This window comes from Atta cephalotes (genome assembly GCF_000143395.1).
Source record: "Atta cephalotes unplaced genomic scaffold scaffold00003, whole genome shotgun sequence".
NCBI classification, from domain to species: Eukaryota; Metazoa; Arthropoda; class Insecta; order Hymenoptera; family Formicidae; genus Atta; species Atta cephalotes.
In genome coordinates, this window is record NW_012130067.1 from 5,364,581 (window position 1) to 5,379,370 (window position 14,790).

Consider the following 14,790-nt stretch of genomic DNA (forward strand, 5'->3'; position numbering starts at 1 on the left):
ACACACACACACACACACACACACACACACACACACACACACACACACACACACACACACACACACACACACACACACACACACAAATCTCTCTTAATTTAGAATTGCCGTTTAACTACGGTTTAGAGCTGCCATTCGTAATCCTCTCAAAGTAGTTTATTTATAACTATAAACCGGATTATTGAAGTTAAGTAATGGAATATTCTATTGTGCTATAATCGGCTCTTTCGATTCCATGGACGAAATGGCGCAACTATGCTCCAAAATACTATGTTAAATCAATAAAAGTCGATGTGATAAAAACGAATTTAAATTTAATGCCGGACAGCGAATTAATAGTGAATATTTTCAAACACATTTCGTTTATAAATCGAATAAGCAAATATTTCAGTTAGCCTGCAGATTCAAATTGCGCATAAACACATTTATTATATTTGACTTCTTGTCCTTTTTAAATAACCAGATAAGATAAGTGCACTATTCTGATATATTATATATCAAACAATCTCAGAATTATATTAATTTTATTAAATTAATTTAAACGTTTTTACGCGAATGAATGATTGAAAAAAAGGAGAGAATATAATAAATAAAGAAAATTCAAATCTTTACGCATTTTGCATTGTAATTACAATTGTAATCGTAATAATAAGTGATAAAAAACGTAATCTACATTTTTCACGCTTATTTTCCATACATCCGACGTTTATCGCGGCTCCGTTCGTTGCATTGAGCGATTCTTCGGGATTATTTGCATTCAGTTCACGACATTTATGCCGTCGTTATAAGGCGAGACGGGTGCCCCCGACGGGCGAATATCGCGATTGAATGTCAGGTCACGAAGAAATCGTGGAAGCAGATAGCACGCTCGAACTACTTAAGGCCGTTGTTTACTCGATTACAACTCGATATGAAATTCACTTCCAGCATAGACTTTGCTAATTAGCATCGGATCCGTTTTTGCGAGACGAGAACTGCAGGAAGCTCGTTTAATTGGAGCTGCTTCGTCCCCAAGATAATTGTCCGAGCGAATTCCTGTCGAACTCCAATTTATTCCTCTTGATTTTAATGTAACTTTATCTCTCGGGCCGACATTTGTGTGTCTGAAACGTTTTCAACCATGCGGAAATCTTCACAAAAATAAGTCGACTTTCGGCAAATTACGATTTTGTCGCTAACTTAAGATTCTCCTTTACTAGAGTTGAGAATTCAATTATTATACTTTACGTTATAATCGTTTCAACATCGATCTAACATGTTTTTAAATACAGCAATTTTTAATATAATCATTTTTCAAATATTGAGTATAACAATCTTTTAAATAAACGACAGATATTTAAATTATTTAAATGAATATTATTTATTGTTTATGGAATTTTAATTTTTATACAATTTTTATACAATATTAATAATAAACTTTCATCTCGGCTTTGTTACTTTTGTGCAGTACATTTAGGAATGTGAACGCACATTCGTTTTCGCATCTGTTTAAAAATATCGTTTATGATTTTTGCGACGCGAGCAGCTCCGCGTCTAAAACAGATTAACGAGTTTGCATTCGAATAATTGTACATGCATAAATGCATGCCGCGTTATTGCGGAGAGCAACATTTGTAAAACAGTCTCGGAACTTTGTGCATATTCGTTGAAGTACCAAATGATAGGAATATTTTAACCAGAGGCATCGTGACACGCCACGCGTATTGCGTCATTACAGTACGCTCTAAATAACTTTGAGCGGTGAAACAACAATCGAAGTTTACAGATTGTTAATTATTATTGCAAAAGATACCGGAGAAATACGCGTGGACGATAGTTCAGCCTCGTAGGAGAACTTTCGTAATTGTTGAATCATTAGTGACCGGTCGTAGCAAGCGGCGTAAAATCATACAATCAAATTTCTTTCGTCATGGGTGAACGTTACAGCGTCTGTTATTACTTGGGTGAGAAGTATGACGCCTCCGGCGAGGTGTTTCTCCTAACGTGATGCACCTGCCAGTTTTCATGCCGCGGAATTTCACTGTTACAACGCGGTCTCCGCTGGAGAGAATGTCTGCTCTCATTACGCTCGCTGACAATCGGGTGACAGCCGGATAATAATGTAATTTTTGAGACTTCCCCGGGACGGTGACTTGCCAACAAACTACGAAAATCGAGTTTCGGTGAGTTTCGATCGTGATGACGAAGCTTCGCTTCGTTCGTCCCGCGACCGGATAGATAGATATTAGGTGAGTTTGTAAGCGTCGAACAACAACGCGAGAGTTCGTCACGGCGCGGCGGTGTATAAGCAGATTGCGCTTCATCCTATTAAGAATACATAATCGTTGCTGCTGGGTAATCTTACTATTCGGTAATCGCGCGTCGCCTTCAAGACGAGCCTGCGTAATCACCTGCAATCGTAAATCTCTTTCGTGCAACAAACATGACGTGTTTAGCACCATTGCGAGCGCGGTGAGCTCTTTGCTACACTCTTCGATTCGTTTGTGCGAATAATTGTACTGTATATCAAAATTGAAACGCAATAAAAGGAAACTTATTTACGCTTGCTAATTAATTATATTACTATTCAATTTATATGTATCAAAGAGTTATATAAGATAGACGCGTTAATGTAATGTCATAACTTCATATAAAATTATGTATAGACTTAAGTCAGTATTCGTAATTGATTTTTATATTAGGTGTAGTAAAGAGAAATCCATTATTTTTCCATTCAATTTCATGCAAAAATAATGGATTTCTTTTTACACCTAATATATAAGATATATTAAGTACAGTTTCGAGATGTCATAAGTTAATCACAAAGCCGTATTAGCATTTGAAGACATTATTAAAACGGTTTTACAATAAAAATTATAAATATCTTACATATTTACTTTCTTATATTTAAAGGCAGCTTGAACAATATACGCCAACATTATGTACATTCGCTAAATACTGACCTACATTCGTATGGATAATTATGTGTGTCGTGTGTGCATATGTGTGCATTTAATATTTACTAATGTTGACGTACATTGACCATGTCATCTGAAGCCGCCTTAATCAGAGAGTTAATGCTCATCAATTTTACTCAACGTTATACGCTCCAAGCTTTCATAATACTGATGTACCAATATGCCTTTCATCTTGTTACATCAATCTATCGCGATTGTATCTATTAATAAGTATTTGTTTTTTTTTCATTCAGTACAATAGCGCGAGTCATCATATTACACACACGAATTAATTCGCATTCGTGTAAAAATGCGCCACGTAAATCATTCAGTCTGCACGACGCCAATTACAGCGGGAAAAAAGTCGTGACTAATTACTTCCGTCACCTAGTTCAGTCTCCGAGTAGTTGATTCACGTAGCATATCTATTGCACAATCCGGTAATGTCATTCTTCTTCCTATGTTCCGCATCGCGTTCGATGAGCCTCCCATCGTCGACCTCCCTTTCACCCGCTCGCTTTACACGTGCAATTGCACCGGTCGGTGCACGTGCATATATCATACTGTCCACGCATAGTACCTACAATGCGGATGTATGACGTACAGCGTACACGATAGCGCAGCATAATGATTACAGAGCAAAGAGCAATAACGTACTCTTGATCGCATACTTTTATTTTACGCCTCTTATTTTTACTGTTAAGAAATTTTTTTTCCCTTGATTTATATAATTTTTATATTAAACCACAATCTCATTAAAATATCACTTAGGGCTCTGCTGCCGCAGATAAAATTTCATTTTACAATAACCTTAAGACGTGAACTTAAACTGATGAGCCAATTAGGATACTGCTTTAGATCTAACGGAAATAGAAATAGCAGTAACCTTATCTATAAGGCGGTTGAAATTTATCTTATCGCGAGGTTATGGATAAATTTACTGTTATTTCCATTTCCGTTAGATTACGTAGATCTAAAGCAATATCCTGATTGGCTTATCGGCTTGTTTATGTCTTACAGTCACTGTTGCGGAATTTTGTGTGCGACAGTCCTTCTTGCTACTGTATGTATGACTTACGTAGAAAACAGAAGTCATAATAATAACATACAGACGTCATCATGACCTTATCATCATTTATAAGTTCACTTTAAATTATATAAATATGTATATCGTTTTTATCATTCCATAATAAAATACGGTCCTAATAATATCTTACATTATAATAATAACACATGGACGTCATCATGTCCTTATTTATTATTTATAAGTTCATTTTATTATTATATGTCAAATTATATAGATATATATTTTTATTATTCCTGAGATAGAAGATAGAATTATAATGATACTATAGATTATCCTAATATTTCTTACTTGTCATTTGTAAGGTCTTTTATAAATGACAAATAAAATCATGACGACGTCTTCTAGTAGATCGTTAACTTGTGTTCTACCTGAGGAATGATAAAAACGATATATCTGTACAATGTGAACATATAGTATACCTTTACTTTATATTTCGCTCAGAAAAATTTGAAAGAAACGACGGAAGACATTTCTACCGAGTATCATTATTTTGCTGTACCTCTCGTGACTCCATACGTGGAGTGTCCTTGCAGCTTAGTTTGCTGTGCACCTCCGTATCTGGAGGCGAAGTGCTGCCGCGGATTATGACCAACTCATATTATTTTCCTGTCGCAAACAGCCTGACCCCGTTGACGTAGTGTTGGGCTTGCCTTGAGTGGCAGTGGCAGAATACGCCTCCATTAGTATGCAGTTTGCATCCCGTCGCCGCCTTACCGACTATTTAAATGAAAAAAAGCAGCAGATACGCCGCAAACGTTTTTGTCGGCGCATCTTTTTTTGTTTCTCCTAGACGTTGCCCTGGGGTCAATATCTCGACTACAAATGATTCTGCACAATTAGCTGCATAGAGTAAAACCTATTCAGCAGATAAACGATCCAAGACAGTTATAATAATTTGTGACGTAACTCGGTAATAAAAATAAATGCCGTAAATTCAATCTAGCGTAGAAGCCGTAAATGGATATATATTATATATGTATAGTTATTTTTGTTTAACAATTTCATATCAGACACGTATTCCAATGCTGTTTATATCTTTAAAATAAATAATTTTGATATATATGTCAATAAAACCACACATGAAAATGTCATCAATAATATTTTTATTTTGCTTTATCGTATAGTTTAATGTATCTGAAGAATCAATAACAGGAAATATTATGTTTATTTTCTATATTTTGTAATAAATTATACAGAAAAATCAAAGTAAAATATATTACGTAATATTAAAATAAATATGCAAAATTAATTACGTTACGAATAAATATAAATGTCTAATAATATATGTTAAATTGTTATTAATTATTTCAAGAAGACATTACTCGTGTATACATTTAAATTTTTAACGATAGTAAAGTTGAGTATTTTTTTATAAAGTAAATTATTAGCTTTTAAATAATCTTTTTGTTTGTGCAAAAGTCTTCTTCAAGGCAATTCGTTATGGGATGTCATAGGATAGGGTATCTCCTAGACACACGACATAAGATGAAACGAGTATACATTTCAGGATTAAAGTAAAGCGCATCCTTAGCTTCAACTCGTGCACGACTTTTGTCCTGACAATGCATTTTACCACGCGCATTGCATAATTCGTGTAAGCAACATGCTGTAATAACATTTATACAAACGCGCCATACATTGCTTTCTGTAATCCTTAAAGCATAATTGCGATTTATATTAAGTAATTTGTGAAATGAAAGCGGAGATGGAAATACCTAGCAAGAAATTTTAATTTTTCCTCGAGGAAGCAAATTATGCACTGCCACGGAAATTGATGTCACGGAAATTTAAATATTTTGAAATAAAACGCAATGCGAGAAGAATTAATTTCGTTTTAAATTATTTACATGTCAAGATTGATTTACATATATTTATTGGCCATTCACGTCATATTACGTATAATATCGACATTGGACCTTGCTTAAAAGCACGAACACTTGCTATGGCCGTTATAGTGATTTAACGGCGTCGTTTAATGTAATATATATCGTCGCGATCGCATATGTGTGAAAGGAACACTGTTAAACATCACGCATAAAAGTCTTTACTGGCAGGTAATTTGCCTATCATCATTTGTTGCACACGAACAGCAATAAAGTGGTAGATAATAAAAACAGTATTTGGGCGTAATTGTCGAATTAAACAAATCTTACACATTCACATAGGAAACGCAAGCTATTTTTAAAGAGGAAGATATTCTTTAATGTGGCGTTATGTATGTGTGCACTTTGTCTATAAAATTTATGCGGGAGAAATATTTTTAATTAGCTAATCTTAAAGAATCTTACTATTACTCATTCATTTAAATAACTTTTTCCAATTTTATTTTAGTAATTTTAGAGTATCACGAATTTTTTTTGGACACATTCATAATTGTACGATGTAATTGTTAAAATATACACGAAACAAGAGAAGAACGCATTACGTTGACGATATCTATGCATTAAATTTACATTCGCCTGATTTGTTATTCAGAGCAATTTTTAACGTGAATTTTTGCTGTTTTTCTCCAACTTTCAATAATCGTTTCAACTTTCAATAATCAAAACTAATTGGACCCAGATTACTATCTTTGTGACCTAATGTTTTATACAATGAAAGTCAAGAACGCTCTTAGTTACCGAAATAACGACGAGCGAAGCTAATAGACATAAAACTTTTCAATTAAATAAAATCGAAGCTTTCCATATTAACAGCGAAACTTTTCATATTAACGCTCTCGCGAGAAACAAGAGAAGGAAATACAGAAGTCCCTGGCAAACAAAGGACTGCGAAAAGGACGAGCTTATGTCAATATTCGTGAAATGATAAAATCAAGTTTTGCATTTAGCAATCATATGGCTACACATTTACGAGTTTCAACTTTGCCATGTTATCATATTTGCAATTGCTGGTCATAATAATTATTATAATGTGCGAATACATTTGCATAGTTCATGTCATAAATTTTGCAGGTTATGGAAATTTTTATAAATGAATCAATATTAAATTGAAAGTCAATGTTAAATATTTTTTTCGTATATTTTAGTCTCAAATTTTTTTTTTTGACGTTACAAAACATAGTAATCACCTGTTATTCTGGAATTTAAGTTCTGGAGTTAAGTTTCTGGCTTAAGTAAGTCTTGCCAGCGAACCAATAAAGTGGCACACCAGATACAAATAGAAAAATACACGATTATCGGGAAATAGCGCAGAAGACACACAATAATGTGCAGCACAGAAAGCGCCACAGTATCGTGGCCATTCTTGTTGACGTAAAGAATTATGGGATGGTCGTTCGGTCAGTCGGTAGCAGACAATCCAATTATCCGCGAATCGCGAAGCCATAAACTGCCGCGACTCTTGGCGATGGTGGTGGAGAATGATAGAGTAATTATGAATAGGTGAATAGATGCCATATCGCGCATAGACATCAAAATCGGAACTGCCAGGTGGAAATTCGTTTGAAACCAATCATTAGCGCTTTCCTCGTCTTCTCTCGTTCGCTCGCTTTTTGTCATATAATAGCGCCGCCGTAATCGTTGCTTTCCTGAAAGTCTAATAACGAGAATAACGAATATTCCTCCGAAACAAATTGAAATCCAATCTCGCGTCTCGGCGAATCTGTCGGGAGCAAAAGTCAATGCACCATTGATTTTTAGCAAGCGTGACCCCACTGAGAGAACGGTAATTTCAGGGGAGAGGGATACAGTAGTGTTCGATTGTCAGAAGGAAGAAATGGATTTTTTTACCGATTTTTGGAACGAACAATTGTAAAAGAAAAGCTTTTGCACATTAGCCTTGGCTATATCTTGAAATTGTATCGCAAGGCGTGGCGTGAGAATTAAAAATAGGATATATAAGTTACGATTGCGAAATTATTCGTGTGTAATTATCAGTCATAAAATATAAGCGTGGGCAGAACAATACTAACATTTTGTAAAGAACAAAACAACTTGCTAGATAAATCATCTAGAAGAGAAGATTAATGGAGTTTCTGGCTCAATGTAGGGATAACGCAAGATAACGGGGATGGTGCAAAACTTTTTTCTCTTTCTTTTTTTTTTTTGATATACGTCCCTTGGAGTCATGTTACGCGTACATTAGTTACACGAAAAACGACGCATTTGACAGACATGAAAAAACGAAAACCGTCAGTATATTTCTGGATATGTGATCTCAACAGTCTCATGATAATAAGTATATTGCATATGGGAACAGGTATAACAGTCACTAATTAGCAACAAATTGATTGTGTAAAGATTCTCAGAAAATATAGTTATAATAGAGGCTTTGTTTCCTGACAGACGAAGAAGAGATACGTATATCAAATAAAATATTTATCGTTCAGTTGTACGTTTCCTATTATATCTCTTCGTACATATTCCGAGCGATAGGAAAACAATAACGCATTATCTGTTACATTATTAAGGGTTATATCTGAAGGATTAATTACTGAATAATAGAGAATTAATATTTATATGTGTAATAATTTTAAAATTATAAATTAAATAATTGAAATATTATTTTTGATTCATTATTAACTTTAAAAGTAAAATAAAATCGGAAATCTACAAACAGATACTTATTTATTGCTAATGCACAGAAAGAATGATTTTGCTGAAATATCTAAAAATTTAAGATACACATTTTAAAATAATTTTGTTGGAACATTAAAATAATTATGTAAATAATGAAATTTAAGCACGATGAACAATGCTGCAAAAACTTTTGACATTTTAGCAATTAGTTTGAGCATTCTATCTAATTATTTTGATAATCCGACGAGAATTATTTTCATATCTGTATTAAATTTTTTAATATATCAACAAAATCGTTCTTTCTGCGTGCTTGCAAGAAAAAACATTCGTGTTTTCAGATCTATTGTAATTTATAAAAAAGAAATATATATAGGTATATATATATATATATATATTCCCATAAATTTAAATATCTTTATCTACTTCTGCCTTATATAAACATGATAACGTCTTACATCACGCTCAAAATCCCTAAACGTGTCACATCTCATTGAGCTCATCTCTTCTTCTAACCGTTATTCACGCAACATTCAATGAACCAAGGCATATAATCCATATTGCATCTCAAGTATTTAATGCCGTTAGAACGTAACGGAATTTATCGTCGAGATGTTGTATTGATCTTTACTTAAGCGAAGCGATGTACGCGCACGTGTGTGTGTCAGTAATCCTCGCTTTGCGTGATCATCGCATTTCCGAAAATCACCGTGGTGTGATCGACAAAATCGCGTGGAAAAACGTACGAAACACAACGATCGCCCACATTTTTCGTCCGAAAAAAAACTTTTCGGCTTAACGTGAATCGGATTAATACGGTAGTCTTCGATAATACGGGATAGCGTAGAAATTCAGGACACCATCTGCATCCCGTGTCGGAATGCCTTTTATCTTTGTATAATAATTCGTTTGCACACGAGAATTTCCATTTTGTTTCGCAAACGAAATCTGATGTTTTAGCGCATCTAGATCTGTGATATCACAGAATTTTTTTTTTTATTTGCGATAATTAAACTGTCTCTTATCGCAATATAGAAATAAAATTCTTGCAATGCAATTGCATTTTAGCTTCTAAACTGTTGTGCATTTATTAAGGTGCGCTTTACCAGTGTAAAAAAAAAAGATATGACAGATCACGAAACGTGACATTTACAACGGAACAAAGTGGAATGGTTTCCAATTACTGCACGAGAATATTTTTTCGCGATGCGCAGACAACTTTGCAATCATTTTCGACTGCAATGTTATGACTAATATGTTCGATGTCTTGAGATCACATTTAGCACCGAATATAATTTTTCATTTTATATTTTATTTTCAGCGCACATAAATCCGTCAGTACATTCAAAAGTAAGAAGATATATTTAGTCTGAAGAAGCGATAATTAACAACATATGTATGCAGCTATTAAATAGCGTTAATACGCGATCGATTACGTGTATAATACGTCTGTCATAACTTTAAGACATTCATTAACAAGATATTTATACCTAGAGATATTAATACACTTGAAGACCAGTATGTTACGCAATGTTAGTTTAACATTATAATGCTGCACGGAAGGCACCTAAACAAAGAGAGACTTACATATGTATTTTATCATGATATTTGATCAGCTTTTGCCTGATTAATCTGAGGCATCAAAAAATAATTCCTGTAATAAAGCAGTAAATTGTACCTCTGCGTTTTTCGAGGAAAGTGATTTTAGGTCACGACGATCATTTTTAAATTTGGGAGAATCGATAGATATTTAAAAAATATTATTATATATACATATATACATATATATTAGGTCCTAAAATTGATAGTTTTTGAAAAAATTGGCATTTTTTTGATTCCAAAGCTTGAAATATTTTGCGAACAATTACTACTTGTTGAAAAAACGATAAAAATCAGTACAGATAGTACAGGATGTTACGGATCGTATACTCAAATTATACATTCATGTCCGCCGGAGCTGTACGCTCTAAATTTCTTGCAATGAAATCTCACTCCAAGAGAGTGAAAATGCAACCTTGAAAAAAAAATGAAAATATTTTACTTCTTAAAAAAAAAGTGACGAACTTTATTCTTTTTAGAGTGAAATCTCACTTTTTTGGAGTGACATTTCACTTTTTTGAAGTAAAATTTCTTCACTCTGAAAAGAGTGAAAATTGTCATTTTTTTTTCAAAAAATAAAATATTTTCACTTTTTTTCAAGGGTGATTGTATTTTACTTTCTTGGAGTAAAATTTCACTGTAAAAGAGTGTATATTTTTCTAATTTTAAATAATTTCAAATATTTCATTTACGTTTAAACGAAGAGTAAAGAGATTTGAAAGTGATCCGTCATCGTGACCTAAAATCAGAATTTTTTTCGAAAAATACGCAGAAGTGCAATTTACTATTTTATAGGGATTATTTTTTTGATGCCCCCCCAAAATAACCACATAAGCTAATAAAAATTCGTGAACTACATATAATTATATGTGAGTTTCTTCTTGTAATTGTAGTCACGTTTACTTATTATAGATGTCTTTAGACTTCATACATGTCCTTTGCGTTCAATGTACAGACGATAAATGAGGAGCAGAATTTTTCAAAATGCGTTTTATTCAAAATTTGTAATTTTCAGAAAACGATTAAAAAAAGAAATTATGCACTCAAGAAAAATACAGAAAATAACAATTTTGTCAATCAGTAAGATGTGAAACATCAAATAAAATTGTTAAACAATTGAGAAAAATGTTAAACAAATGCATTTTGTTTGTCTCTGATTAAAAAACATAATGCACTTCAAAATGTCTGTTTTTTCAGTATATAAATTAACGATGACAAAATGCTTTCTGAACATCTCAGAGTAGCTTTCAACATATTGAATAGTACGCCTCTAACTAAAAAAACAAAATTTTGGATAAACTGCATTTTAAAAGTCTGCTCAAATTCTTATCAAGTTAAAATCGATCCGCAATTTCTACAAAATCGGACCTCGGAGTAGTCTCGTATACACAGAGTGCATAATATGCAGTGGTGTGTCAATCTAACGCACTTACCTCCACTGAGCGTGCAATAACTTCTTGCTTCGAACGCGGATGATGTACGAACGAATATATATTTACATACGAATTCGCTTGCGCGTGTATACGTGTGCACGCGTACATGTGTGCGTGCATGCGTGCAGTCTATACGTCGAGCGAGTCATACCTCACTATACGAGATGCAAGTACTTCCAAGTTATTACTCCTTTGACATCAAGTACATACTCGTGCGGTACTCGCTATTTCGATTCCAAGTTTCATAATGTGTCGAGGCTCTGTGAACTAGCAACGCCACTTCCCGTTCCACACCTCGATTGGTAGGTGCCCCTGTCTATCCTTACTATAACCCATCAGTTGAAACTGCAACTTTGATATCGACGAAAGCTCAGCGTGTCGCCCCAGCAGAGATACGGATCATTGCGAAATAATATGGGGATATTACTCCGCCACGTAATTCATTTTACCCCTGTCTGCAGTAAAATTAAATTCCAAGCTCTTGCAATGTTCCTTTTTTAAACTATTTCTTTCTACGGTGACATTTTCGCATGTTTAATTCGTATTATGTCTGGTTTATCTCGTTTCTTTTGTTATATAATTAATTAATAATTAAAAATTATATAACTTCTTGGGGAATTATAGTTTATTTGTAAAAAAAATCGAATTGTACTAGGATTCTATTGTTTAATTTTTCTGTATATGAAATTTATTGAAGTATTTAAAAATTTTGATAGATATTCTGAAAATAACTTTATTGAACCTTTTATTGAACCATTAAAATAATTATGTAGGGAATCAAACGTGATGAGCAATGCAATAAAAGATTTTGATACTTTAGCAACCAGCTTGAGTGTTCTATATAGTTATTTTGATAGTCCAGACATGTATCTAATTACATTTTTAGATGCTTCAACAAAAGTGTAAAAATAAATAAAAAATAAATAAATTTAAAAATAAAAAATAAATCTGTCCAATTTTTAGCATAATAATATAATAATAATAGTGAAAATGAATATAAATTTAGAAAATAATTATAACTAACAAGTATATGTGCGCGCATACATGATAAATGAAACGAATGAAAAATTCTGTTAGAATAAAAAGACACTCTACAAATAGAATTCTTAAAATTTCTGAAAATGGAATTCGATGCACTGCAGTTGTATGTACTACAAGACATCAGCGAAGCATAGCGCGATGAGACGCTTCCTCGGAGATTTGAGTATTTTTTTTTTTTATGAACAACATGTACGTGCGCTACGAGGTATAATCTTTTTTCCCCTCGGCTTTTTGTCGGTTCATGTTTGCTATTGATTTTTTTCGCATTTCTCTTCGCATCGGAAATATTCTCGCATCGGCAGACTCATTTTCAGCGCAATCAAGTCGCTTGAGACGTTCAGATAATGAGAAATAACTTCGACGAGATTATAAAATACGTGCAAAATAGTCGCTAAAATTATGCGCATTGCTATCATAAAAAATATATAACAAATATATAATAAATGAAGCTTCGATAATTGGAATAATTTGAGAAATAATTATGGACCGGCGTGACATTTTGTCACATGATACACGTGTACACGTTATACCGTCCACGGTCGACGATCATTCTTTCTTCTTACTCAGTATTTTTCCTGTTAAAACATACGGCAAGCCTGAGAGCTTCTTAAAAATTTAAATAAACGCAAAAGTCTCGCGTTGCTAACGCAAAGTTTAAGGAATTTTAATAAAACGCCGGTCGGAGAGTTACCATACGACTTAAGGAGTCGTTCTAAAAAGTGTTGCGTCGCGCGATTGTAATATCTTTGACAAATATTTATCCGTCCCACGTGATGGCGGTGGGACGGTCCACAGTGAAATACACGCGTCACACGATGGAATAAAGAGAGAAGCATATTTTACGAGACGTCGCAGCAGCAGCGATGTCGGACCTGTAATTTCTCGCCCAACAGGATATGCATTTTTTCATGCAGTTACATCTCTTCCGGTAAACAGACTAAATAAACTGCGAAGCTTGTTCGCTAACAATCGAGCGACCGATCCCTGTATCTACTATCTTTCGTTTGAGAAAGAAACTTTCGTTTATCGTAAAAGCGACGTAAAACGCGAGAGAATCACCCTGTTTCACCACCAGTGAAGCAAAGATGGTATCCATTGAAGTGAAATCTAGATTAACGAAAACAATAGTGCAAAATTTACTTAACCCAAAAGGGCGAAAATATTTCATAGTAAATATAGTTTTAAATTAGTAAATTAGTTTCATAGTAAATTAGTTTCATAGTAAATATTTCATAGTAAATATAGTTGCATGCAACAACATGAAACAAAACTCTAATTTCAGGTATTTTTCTCTTTAAATTTAAACTTCAGATCTATTTGAACGAAATAATCTTGAAACAGAAGGGAAATGCAGAATATCTTTAACAACCAAGTGAAATATTTTGCCTTCCGGGTAAATTTGCACCGTTCGAAAGCGAGGAGGTTTTCGCGCAAATAGGCGAACGTCGTAGTATCTTCGTTATAAATAACGTGAGTTTATAATACTCGAACTTCCCAGTTAATTAAGCGCTCCATTAATATGATATTACGCCGTAAACAAAGGCAATTTCTGCGGAATCTGAGCGAAATGGTTCGAAATTTTATTGCTCTTCGTTCTCTGTAATCGCTTATAATCCGCAGATATTTCTAACTATCGTTCGATGCGAACTTGTTAAGTTGTTAATTTGATGCATCGTCGTCGCCGGCAGCGAGCATTTTTCACGACGGCTTTATCGTATTAAGCGCTTGTTACGAAACTTTCCTGCGGATAATATCTGTAATAGTAGAGAATAAAATGAAAGAGAAATAGAGATAGATACACTGAGAAAAAAAAGTTGTTTTTTCCAAAAATTAGTTGATTAAACTAAATATAGTGGTCACGGGCTGTCAAGAAAATATTTGTTAATTCAACCGAATATTTGTTAATTCAAACAAATAATATGTTTTAAATTTTAAGATTTTGTTAATGTAAATATATAAATATTTGAACTAAATAATCACTATGAACGAAACGCATTTAGTCAAGTTAACAACTTTTTTCTCAATGTAGAGAGAGAGAGAGAGAGAGAGAGAGAGAGAGAGAGAGAGAGAGAGAACGACAATAAACAATAAGAATACATACTATACTTACTTACGTACGTACTAATTTCGTATAGTAACGTACGTAATTAACTTACCTTATTGTAGTCGGTACGGTC

General features: G+C 33.6%; 1 protein-coding gene across 1 annotated transcript in view; it reads left to right on the plus strand.

Moving 5' to 3' along the window:
* Positions 1-14,790, plus strand: part of LOC105625583 (icarapin-like) — a 36,202-nt gene that overhangs the window by 607 nt on the left and 20,805 nt on the right. The window lies entirely within an intron of this gene.